This window comes from Camellia sinensis, chromosome 14 (genome assembly GCF_055761805.1).
Source record: "Camellia sinensis isolate YWXY chromosome 14, ASM5576180v1, whole genome shotgun sequence".
NCBI classification, from domain to species: domain Eukaryota; kingdom Viridiplantae; phylum Streptophyta; class Magnoliopsida; order Ericales; family Theaceae; genus Camellia; species Camellia sinensis.
In genome coordinates, this window is record NC_138974.1 from 99,712,818 (window position 1) to 99,723,098 (window position 10,281).

The following is a 10,281-nucleotide window of genomic DNA, read 5'->3' on the forward strand; positions in this document are numbered from 1 at the left end:
GCTATTACTTTGTTTCATTATTGATTTTAGTTAGTTCTTCCGCTGATGTTCAATAGCTATATTTCTCTTTGATGTAGTGTTTGAACATCTTGCGTCTGGTTATTCAGGCTTTTCTTTGTCTCGTGTATAGCTTTGTAGGGCGTGGGGCATGCCCCTTGTAATCTCGTTTATTCTTCTGTTTTATTTATGACTTATTCACCCAAAAAAAAGAACGTTTGTCTCTAACTATCTCCGTGCTTCTCCATCATTCTCTATTTTGTTCTAGGAACTAATAAGCCACTAATTGTTTCATTAGCTTAAGGGGACAAGTTTAACTCAAACTAACCTTGCTTAGCCTCCAAGAAAGAGAATTTTATGAGTAATTGTAGCTTAACTATGTTAGTTTAACTTAAGCACCCTATTTAGGGTTTTCTAAATCGCCTACGTGTTCAGTTCTCGAGTCCAAATGGATGAATTTGAATTCTCTTTGATTTTCTTCCTATTTCTCTTTCTTTTTCTCTAACTTTCTCTTCAACATCTCAAGAAGAACGTTTCCCTCTATGCTTCTCCGTCTTCCTCTGTTTTGTTCTACGAACTAATTAGCTTAGCCCACTAATTGTTTTATTAGCTTAAGCGGCCAGGTTTAACTGAAACTATCCTTGCTTAGCTTGTAAGAAAAAGAATTTTCTAAGTAATTTTAGTTTAACGATGTTAGTTTAAGTTAAGAACCTCATTTAAGGATTTCCAAATCACCTACGTGTTCAATTCGCAAGTCCGCAAGGAAGAATTTGAAATCCCTTTGATTTTCTTCCTATTTCTCTTTCTTTTCTCCAACTTCTCATCTACCTGTCAAGAAGAATGTTTCTCCAAAACTTTCTCCATCCTTCTCGATTTTGTCCTACGAACTAATTAGCTTTGGCCAATAATTGTTTCATTAGCTTAAGTGGCCAGGTTTAACTCAAACTAACCATGCATATCGTCTAAGAAAGAGGATTTTATGAGTAATTGTAGCTTAACCATACTAGTTTAATTTGAGCACCCTATTTAAGGTTTTCTAAGTCTCCTACGTGTTCGATTCTCAAGTCCAAATGGATGGATTTGATTTCTCTCCGATTTTCTTCCTATATTTCTCTTCCTTTTCTCCAACTTTCTCTTCTACATCTCAAGAAGAACGTTTCTCCCAAAGTTTCTCCGTGCTTCCTCATCTTTTCTGTTTTATTCTACGAACTAATTAGCATAGGCCACTAATTGTTTCATTAGCTTAAGTGGCCATGTGTTAACTCAAATTAACCTTGCTTAGCCTCTAAGAAAGAGAATTTTCTGAGTAATTGTAGCATAACGATATTAGTTTAACTTAGGCACCTCATTTAAGGTTTTCAAAATCGCTGAAGGGTTCAATTCTCAAGTCCAAAACGATGAATTTGAATGCCCTTTGATTATCTTTCTAAAATCCCTTTCTTTTCTCCAGCTTTCTCTTCTAGCTCTAAAGCAAAATGTTTCTCTCTTTCTCCGTCCTTCTCCATCCTTTTCCATTTGGTTCTTGGAACTAATTAGCGCAGGCCACTAATTCTTTCATTAGCTTATGTGGCCAAGTTTAACTCAAACTCACCTTGCTTAGCCTCTAGGAAAGAGAATTTTCTGAGTGATTGTAGCATAACGATATTAGTTGAGCTCAGGCACCTCATTTAATGTTTTCAAAATCACGTAAGTGTTCAATTCTCAAGTCCAAAACGATGAATTTGAATGCCCTTTGACTTTCTTCCTATTTCTCTTTATTTTCTCTAACTCTCTCTTCTAGGCTCTCAATAAGAATGTTTCTGTCTAACTTTCTCCGGCCTTCTCTATTTTGTTCTACGAACTAATTAGCTTAGGCCACTAATTATTTCATCAGCTTAAGTGGCCATGTTTGACTCTAGTATCCACTTAACATTAATCCGGCTCATCAACGCCTGTCAGCGGCAACAAGATGCTCTATCCACTTAAGAATGTTTCTCCATAACTTTTCCCGTCCTTCCGCATCTTTCTCTATCTTGTTCTAGGAACTAATTAGCTTAGGCCACTAATCGTTTGATTAGCTTAAATGGCCAAGTTTAGCTCAAACTAACCTAACTTAGCCCCTAAAAAAGAGAATTTTAAGAGCAATTGCAGCTTAACGATATTAGTTTAACTTAAGAACCTTGTTTAAGGATTTCTAAATCACCTAAGTGTTCAATTCTCAATTCCAAAAGGAAGAATTTGAAATCCCTTTGAATTTCTTTCTATTTTCCTTTTTCTTTTCTCCGACTTCTCATCTACCAGTCAAGAAGAATGTTTCTCCCCAAGTTTCTCCGGCCTTCTCCATCCTTCTCTATTTTTATCCTACGAACTAATTAGCTTGGGCCAATAATTCTTTCATTAGCTTAAATGGCCCGGTTTAACTCAAACAAAACCATGCTTAGCCTGTAAGAAAGAGAATTTTATGAGTAATTGTAGCTTAATGATATTAGTTTAACTTAAACACGTCATTTAAGGTTTTCTAAATCTCCTACGTGTTCAATTCTCAAATCGAAAAGGATGAATTTCAATTCTCTTTGATTTTCTTCCTGTTTCTCTTTCTTTTCTCTAACCTTTCTCTACCGCCTCTCAAGAAGAATTCAGAATGTTCAAAAGCTGTCCTTTATTTTCTTTGCGTTCTACACCTACCATAACTACATACATATTTTGCCTACTCTAGTGGGATGTACTAGGGACTGTGTTTTGTTGCTCATAGCTATTTGCTGGATGCATACATCAGATTGCGGGTTTCTCCTCCAGCGCACTTTAGGAATACTGTTACACTCCGTGTGGGTTACGCTTCAAGACTATGCCGATTCAGATTTCGGTGATTTCTGGATGGCTTACTTTGGTTGCTACTTTCATTATTGGCGTTCGACATTTTTGGATGGGTGGCTCATTGCTATTACTTTGTTTCATTATTGATTTTAGTTAGTTCTTCCGCTGATGTTCAATAGCTATATTTCTCTTTGATGTAGTGTTTGAACATCTTGCGTCTGGTTATTCAGGCTTTTCTTTGTCTCGTGTATAGCTTTGTAGGGCGTGGGGCATGCCCCTTGTAATCTCGTTTATTCTTCTGTTTTATTTATGACTTATTCACCCAAAAAAAAGAACGTTTGTCTCTAACTATCTCCGTGCTTCTCCATCATTCTCTATTTTGTTCTAGGAACTAATAAGCCACTAATTGTTTCATTAGCTTAAGGGGACAAGTTTAACTCAAACTAACCTTGCTTAGCCTCCAAGAAAGAGAATTTTATGAGTAATTGTAGCTTAACTATGTTAGTTTAACTTAAGCACCCTATTTAGGGTTTTCTAAATCGCCTACGTGTTCAGTTCTCGAGTCCAAATGGATGAATTTGAATTCTCTTTGATTTTCTTCCTATTTCTCTTTCTTTTTCTCTAACTTTCTCTTCAACATCTCAAGAAGAACGTTTCCCTCTATGCTTCTCCGTCTTCCTCTGTTTTGTTCTACGAACTAATTAGCTTAGCCCACTAATTGTTTTATTAGCTTAAGCGGCCAGGTTTAACTGAAACTATCCTTGCTTAGCTTGTAAGAAAAAGAATTTTCTAAGTAATTTTAGTTTAACGATGTTAGTTTAAGTTAAGAACCTCATTTAAGGATTTCCAAATCACCTACGTGTTCAATTCGCAAGTCCGCAAGGAAGAATTTGAAATCCCTTTGATTTTCTTCCTATTTCTCTTTCTTTTCTCCAACTTCTCATCTACCTGTCAAGAAGAATGTTTCTCCAAAACTTTCTCCATCCTTCTCGATTTTGTCCTACGAACTAATTAGCTTTGGCCAATAATTGTTTCATTAGCTTAAGTGGCCAGGTTTAACTCAAACTAACCATGCATATCGTCTAAGAAAGAGGATTTTATGAGTAATTGTAGCTTAACCATACTAGTTTAATTTGAGCACCCTATTTAAGGTTTTCTAAGTCTCCTACGTGTTCGATTCTCAAGTCCAAATGGATGGATTTGATTTCTCTCCGATTTTCTTCCTATATTTCTCTTCCTTTTCTCCAACTTTCTCTTCTACATCTCAAGAAGAACGTTTCTCCCAAAGTTTCTCCGTGCTTCCTCATCTTTTCTGTTTTATTCTACGAACTAATTAGCATAGGCCACTAATTGTTTCATTAGCTTAAGTGGCCATGTGTTAACTCAAATTAACCTTGCTTAGCCTCTAAGAAAGAGAATTTTCTGAGTAATTGTAGCATAACGATATTAGTTTAACTTAGGCACCTCATTTAAGGTTTTCAAAATCGCTGAAGGGTTCAATTCTCAAGTCCAAAACGATGAATTTGAATGCCCTTTGATTATCTTTCTAAAATCCCTTTCTTTTCTCCAGCTTTCTCTTCTAGCTCTAAAGCAAAATGTTTCTCTCTTTCTCCGTCCTTCTCCATCCTTTTCCATTTGGTTCTTGGAACTAATTAGCGCAGGCCACTAATTCTTTCATTAGCTTATGTGGCCAAGTTTAACTCAAACTCACCTTGCTTAGCCTCTAGGAAAGAGAATTTTCTGAGTGATTGTAGCATAACGATATTAGTTGAGCTCAGGCACCTCATTTAATGTTTTCAAAATCACGTAAGTGTTCAATTCTCAAGTCCAAAACGATGAATTTGAATGCCCTTTGACTTTCTTCCTATTTCTCTTTATTTTCTCTAACTCTCTCTTCTAGGCTCTCAATAAGAATGTTTCTGTCTAACTTTCTCCGGCCTTCTCTATTTTGTTCTACGAACTAATTAGCTTAGGCCACTAATTATTTCATCAGCTTAAGTGGCCATGTTTGACTCTAGTATCCACTTAACATTAATCCGGCTCATCAACGCCTGTCAGCGGCAACAAGATGCTCTATCCACTTAAGAATGTTTCTCCATAACTTTTCCCGTCCTTCCGCATCTTTCTCTATCTTGTTCTAGGAACTAATTAGCTTAGGCCACTAATCGTTTGATTAGCTTAAATGGCCAAGTTTAGCTCAAACTAACCTAACTTAGCCCCTAAAAAAGAGAATTTTAAGAGCAATTGCAGCTTAACGATATTAGTTTAACTTAAGAACCTTGTTTAAGGATTTCTAAATCACCTAAGTGTTCAATTCTCAATTCCAAAAGGAAGAATTTGAAATCCCTTTGAATTTCTTTCTATTTTCCTTTTTCTTTTCTCCGACTTCTCATCTACCAGTCAAGAAGAATGTTTCTCCCCAAGTTTCTCCGGCCTTCTCCATCCTTCTCTATTTTTATCCTACGAACTAATTAGCTTGGGCCAATAATTCTTTCATTAGCTTAAATGGCCCGGTTTAACTCAAACAAAACCATGCTTAGCCTGTAAGAAAGAGAATTTTATGAGTAATTGTAGCTTAATGATATTAGTTTAACTTAAACACGTCATTTAAGGTTTTCTAAATCTCCTACGTGTTCAATTCTCAAATCGAAAAGGATGAATTTCAATTCTCTTTGATTTTCTTCCTGTTTCTCTTTCTTTTCTCTAACCTTTCTCTACCGCCTCTCAAGAAGAATTCAGAATGTTCAAAAGCTGTCCTTTATTTTCTTTGCGTTCTACACCTACCATAACTACATACATATTTTGCCTACTCTAGTGGGATGTACTAGGGACTGTGTTTTGTTGCTCATAGCTATTTGCTGGATGCATACATCAGATTGCGGGTTTCTCCTCCAGCGCACTTTAGGAATACTGTTACACTCCGTGTGGGTTACGCTTCAAGACTATGCCGATTCAGATTTCGGTGATTTCTGGATGGCTTACTTTGGTTGCTACTTTCATTATTGGCGTTCGACATTTTTGGATGGGTGGCTCATTGCTATTACTTTGTTTCATTATTGATTTTAGTTAGTTCTTCCGCTGATGTTCAATAGCTATATTTCTCTTTGATGTAGTGTTTGAACATCTTGCGTCTGGTTATTCAGGCTTTTCTTTGTCTCGTGTATAGCTTTGTAGGGCGTGGGGCATGCCCCTTGTAATCTCGTTTATTCTTCTGTTTTATTTATGACTTATTCACCCAAAAAAAAGAACGTTTGTCTCTAACTATCTCCGTGCTTCTCCATCATTCTCTATTTTGTTCTAGGAACTAATAAGCCACTAATTGTTTCATTAGCTTAAGGGGACAAGTTTAACTCAAACTAACCTTGCTTAGCCTCCAAGAAAGAGAATTTTATGAGTAATTGTAGCTTAACTATGTTAGTTTAACTTAAGCACCCTATTTAGGGTTTTCTAAATCGCCTACGTGTTCAGTTCTCGAGTCCAAATGGATGAATTTGAATTCTCTTTGATTTTCTTCCTATTTCTCTTTCTTTTTCTCTAACTTTCTCTTCAACATCTCAAGAAGAACGTTTCCCTCTATGCTTCTCCGTCTTCCTCTGTTTTGTTCTACGAACTAATTAGCTTAGCCCACTAATTGTTTTATTAGCTTAAGCGGCCAGGTTTAACTGAAACTATCCTTGCTTAGCTTGTAAGAAAAAGAATTTTCTAAGTAATTTTAGTTTAACGATGTTAGTTTAAGTTAAGAACCTCATTTAAGGATTTCCAAATCACCTACGTGTTCAATTCGCAAGTCCGCAAGGAAGAATTTGAAATCCCTTTGATTTTCTTCCTATTTCTCTTTCTTTTCTCCAACTTCTCATCTACCTGTCAAGAAGAATGTTTCTCCAAAACTTTCTCCATCCTTCTCGATTTTGTCCTACGAACTAATTAGCTTTGGCCAATAATTGTTTCATTAGCTTAAGTGGCCAGGTTTAACTCAAACTAACCATGCATATCGTCTAAGAAAGAGGATTTTATGAGTAATTGTAGCTTAACCATACTAGTTTAATTTGAGCACCCTATTTAAGGTTTTCTAAGTCTCCTACGTGTTCGATTCTCAAGTCCAAATGGATGGATTTGATTTCTCTCCGATTTTCTTCCTATATTTCTCTTCCTTTTCTCCAACTTTCTCTTCTACATCTCAAGAAGAACGTTTCTCCCAAAGTTTCTCCGTGCTTCCTCATCTTTTCTGTTTTATTCTACGAACTAATTAGCATAGGCCACTAATTGTTTCATTAGCTTAAGTGGCCATGTGTTAACTCAAATTAACCTTGCTTAGCCTCTAAGAAAGAGAATTTTCTGAGTAATTGTAGCATAACGATATTAGTTTAACTTAGGCACCTCATTTAAGGTTTTCAAAATCGCTGAAGGGTTCAATTCTCAAGTCCAAAACGATGAATTTGAATGCCCTTTGATTATCTTTCTAAAATCCCTTTCTTTTCTCCAGCTTTCTCTTCTAGCTCTAAAGCAAAATGTTTCTCTCTTTCTCCGTCCTTCTCCATCCTTTTCCATTTGGTTCTTGGAACTAATTAGCGCAGGCCACTAATTCTTTCATTAGCTTATGTGGCCAAGTTTAACTCAAACTCACCTTGCTTAGCCTCTAGGAAAGAGAATTTTCTGAGTGATTGTAGCATAACGATATTAGTTGAGCTCAGGCACCTCATTTAATGTTTTCAAAATCACGTAAGTGTTCAATTCTCAAGTCCAAAACGATGAATTTGAATGCCCTTTGACTTTCTTCCTATTTCTCTTTATTTTCTCTAACTCTCTCTTCTAGGCTCTCAATAAGAATGTTTCTGTCTAACTTTCTCCGGCCTTCTCTATTTTGTTCTACGAACTAATTAGCTTAGGCCACTAATTATTTCATCAGCTTAAGTGGCCATGTTTGACTCTAGTATCCACTTAACATTAATCCGGCTCATCAACGCCTGTCAGCGGCAACAAGATGCTCTATCCACTTAAGAATGTTTCTCCATAACTTTTCCCGTCCTTCCGCATCTTTCTCTATCTTGTTCTAGGAACTAATTAGCTTAGGCCACTAATCGTTTGATTAGCTTAAATGGCCAAGTTTAGCTCAAACTAACCTAACTTAGCCCCTAAAAAAGAGAATTTTAAGAGCAATTGCAGCTTAACGATATTAGTTTAACTTAAGAACCTTGTTTAAGGATTTCTAAATCACCTAAGTGTTCAATTCTCAATTCCAAAAGGAAGAATTTGAAATCCCTTTGAATTTCTTTCTATTTTCCTTTTTCTTTTCTCCGACTTCTCATCTACCAGTCAAGAAGAATGTTTCTCCCCAAGTTTCTCCGGCCTTCTCCATCCTTCTCTATTTTTATCCTACGAACTAATTAGCTTGGGCCAATAATTCTTTCATTAGCTTAAATGGCCCGGTTTAACTCAAACAAAACCATGCTTAGCCTGTAAGAAAGAGAATTTTATGAGTAATTGTAGCTTAATGATATTAGTTTAACTTAAACACGTCATTTAAGGTTTTCTAAATCTCCTACGTGTTCAATTCTCAAATCGAAAAGGATGAATTTCAATTCTCTTTGATTTTCTTCCTGTTTCTCTTTCTTTTCTCTAACCTTTCTCTACCGCCTCTCAAGAAGAATTCAGAATGTTCAAAAGCTGTCCTTTATTTTCTTTGCGTTCTACACCTACCATAACTACATACATATTTTGCCTACTCTAGTGGGATGTACTAGGGACTGTGTTTTGTTGCTCATAGCTATTTGCTGGATGCATACATCAGATTGCGGGTTTCTCCTCCAGCGCACTTTAGGAATACTGTTACACTCCGTGTGGGTTACGCTTCAAGACTATGCCGATTCAGATTTCGGTGATTTCTGGATGGCTTACTTTGGTTGCTACTTTCATTATTGGCGTTCGACATTTTTGGATGGGTGGCTCATTGCTATTACTTTGTTTCATTATTGATTTTAGTTAGTTCTTCCGCTGATGTTCAATAGCTATATTTCTCTTTGATGTAGTGTTTGAACATCTTGCGTCTGGTTATTCAGGCTTTTCTTTGTCTCGTGTATAGCTTTGTAGGGCGTGGGGCATGCCCCTTGTAATCTCGTTTATTCTTCTGTTTTATTTATGACTTATTCACCCAAAAAAAAGAACGTTTGTCTCTAACTATCTCCGTGCTTCTCCATCATTCTCTATTTTGTTCTAGGAACTAATAAGCCACTAATTGTTTCATTAGCTTAAGGGGACAAGTTTAACTCAAACTAACCTTGCTTAGCCTCCAAGAAAGAGAATTTTATGAGTAATTGTAGCTTAACTATGTTAGTTTAACTTAAGCACCCTATTTAGGGTTTTCTAAATCGCCTACGTGTTCAGTTCTCGAGTCCAAATGGATGAATTTGAATTCTCTTTGATTTTCTTCCTATTTCTCTTTCTTTTTCTCTAACTTTCTCTTCAACATCTCAAGAAGAACGTTTCCCTCTATGCTTCTCCGTCTTCCTCTGTTTTGTTCTACGAACTAATTAGCTTAGCCCACTAATTGTTTTATTAGCTTAAGCGGCCAGGTTTAACTGAAACTATCCTTGCTTAGCTTGTAAGAAAAAGAATTTTCTAAGTAATTTTAGTTTAACGATGTTAGTTTAAGTTAAGAACCTCATTTAAGGATTTCCAAATCACCTACGTGTTCAATTCGCAAGTCCGCAAGGAAGAATTTGAAATCCCTTTGATTTTCTTCCTATTTCTCTTTCTTTTCTCCAACTTCTCATCTACCTGTCAAGAAGAATGTTTCTCCAAAACTTTCTCCATCCTTCTCGATTTTGTCCTACGAACTAATTAGCTTTGGCCAATAATTGTTTCATTAGCTTAAGTGGCCAGGTTTAACTCAAACTAACCATGCATATCGTCTAAGAAAGAGGATTTTATGAGTAATTGTAGCTTAACCATACTAGTTTAATTTGAGCACCCTATTTAAGGTTTTCTAAGTCTCCTACGTGTTCGATTCTCAAGTCCAAATGGATGGATTTGATTTCTCTCCGATTTTCTTCCTATATTTCTCTTCCTTTTCTCCAACTTTCTCTTCTACATCTCAAGAAGAACGTTTCTCCCAAAGTTTCTCCGTGCTTCCTCATCTTTTCTGTTTTATTCTACGAACTAATTAGCATAGGCCACTAATTGTTTCATTAGCTTAAGTGGCCATGTGTTAACTCAAATTAACCTTGCTTAGCCTCTAAGAAAGAGAATTTTCTGAGTAATTGTAGCATAACGATATTAGTTTAACTTAGGCACCTCATTTAAGGTTTTCAAAATCGCTGAAGGGTTCAATTCTCAAGTCCAAAACGATGAATTTGAATGCCCTTTGATTATCTTTCTAAAATCCCTTTCTTTTCTCCAGCTTTCTCTTCTAGCTCTAAAGCAAAATGTTTCTCTCTTTCTCCGTCCTTCTCCATCCTTTTCCATTTGGTTCTTGGAACTAATTAGCGCAGGCCA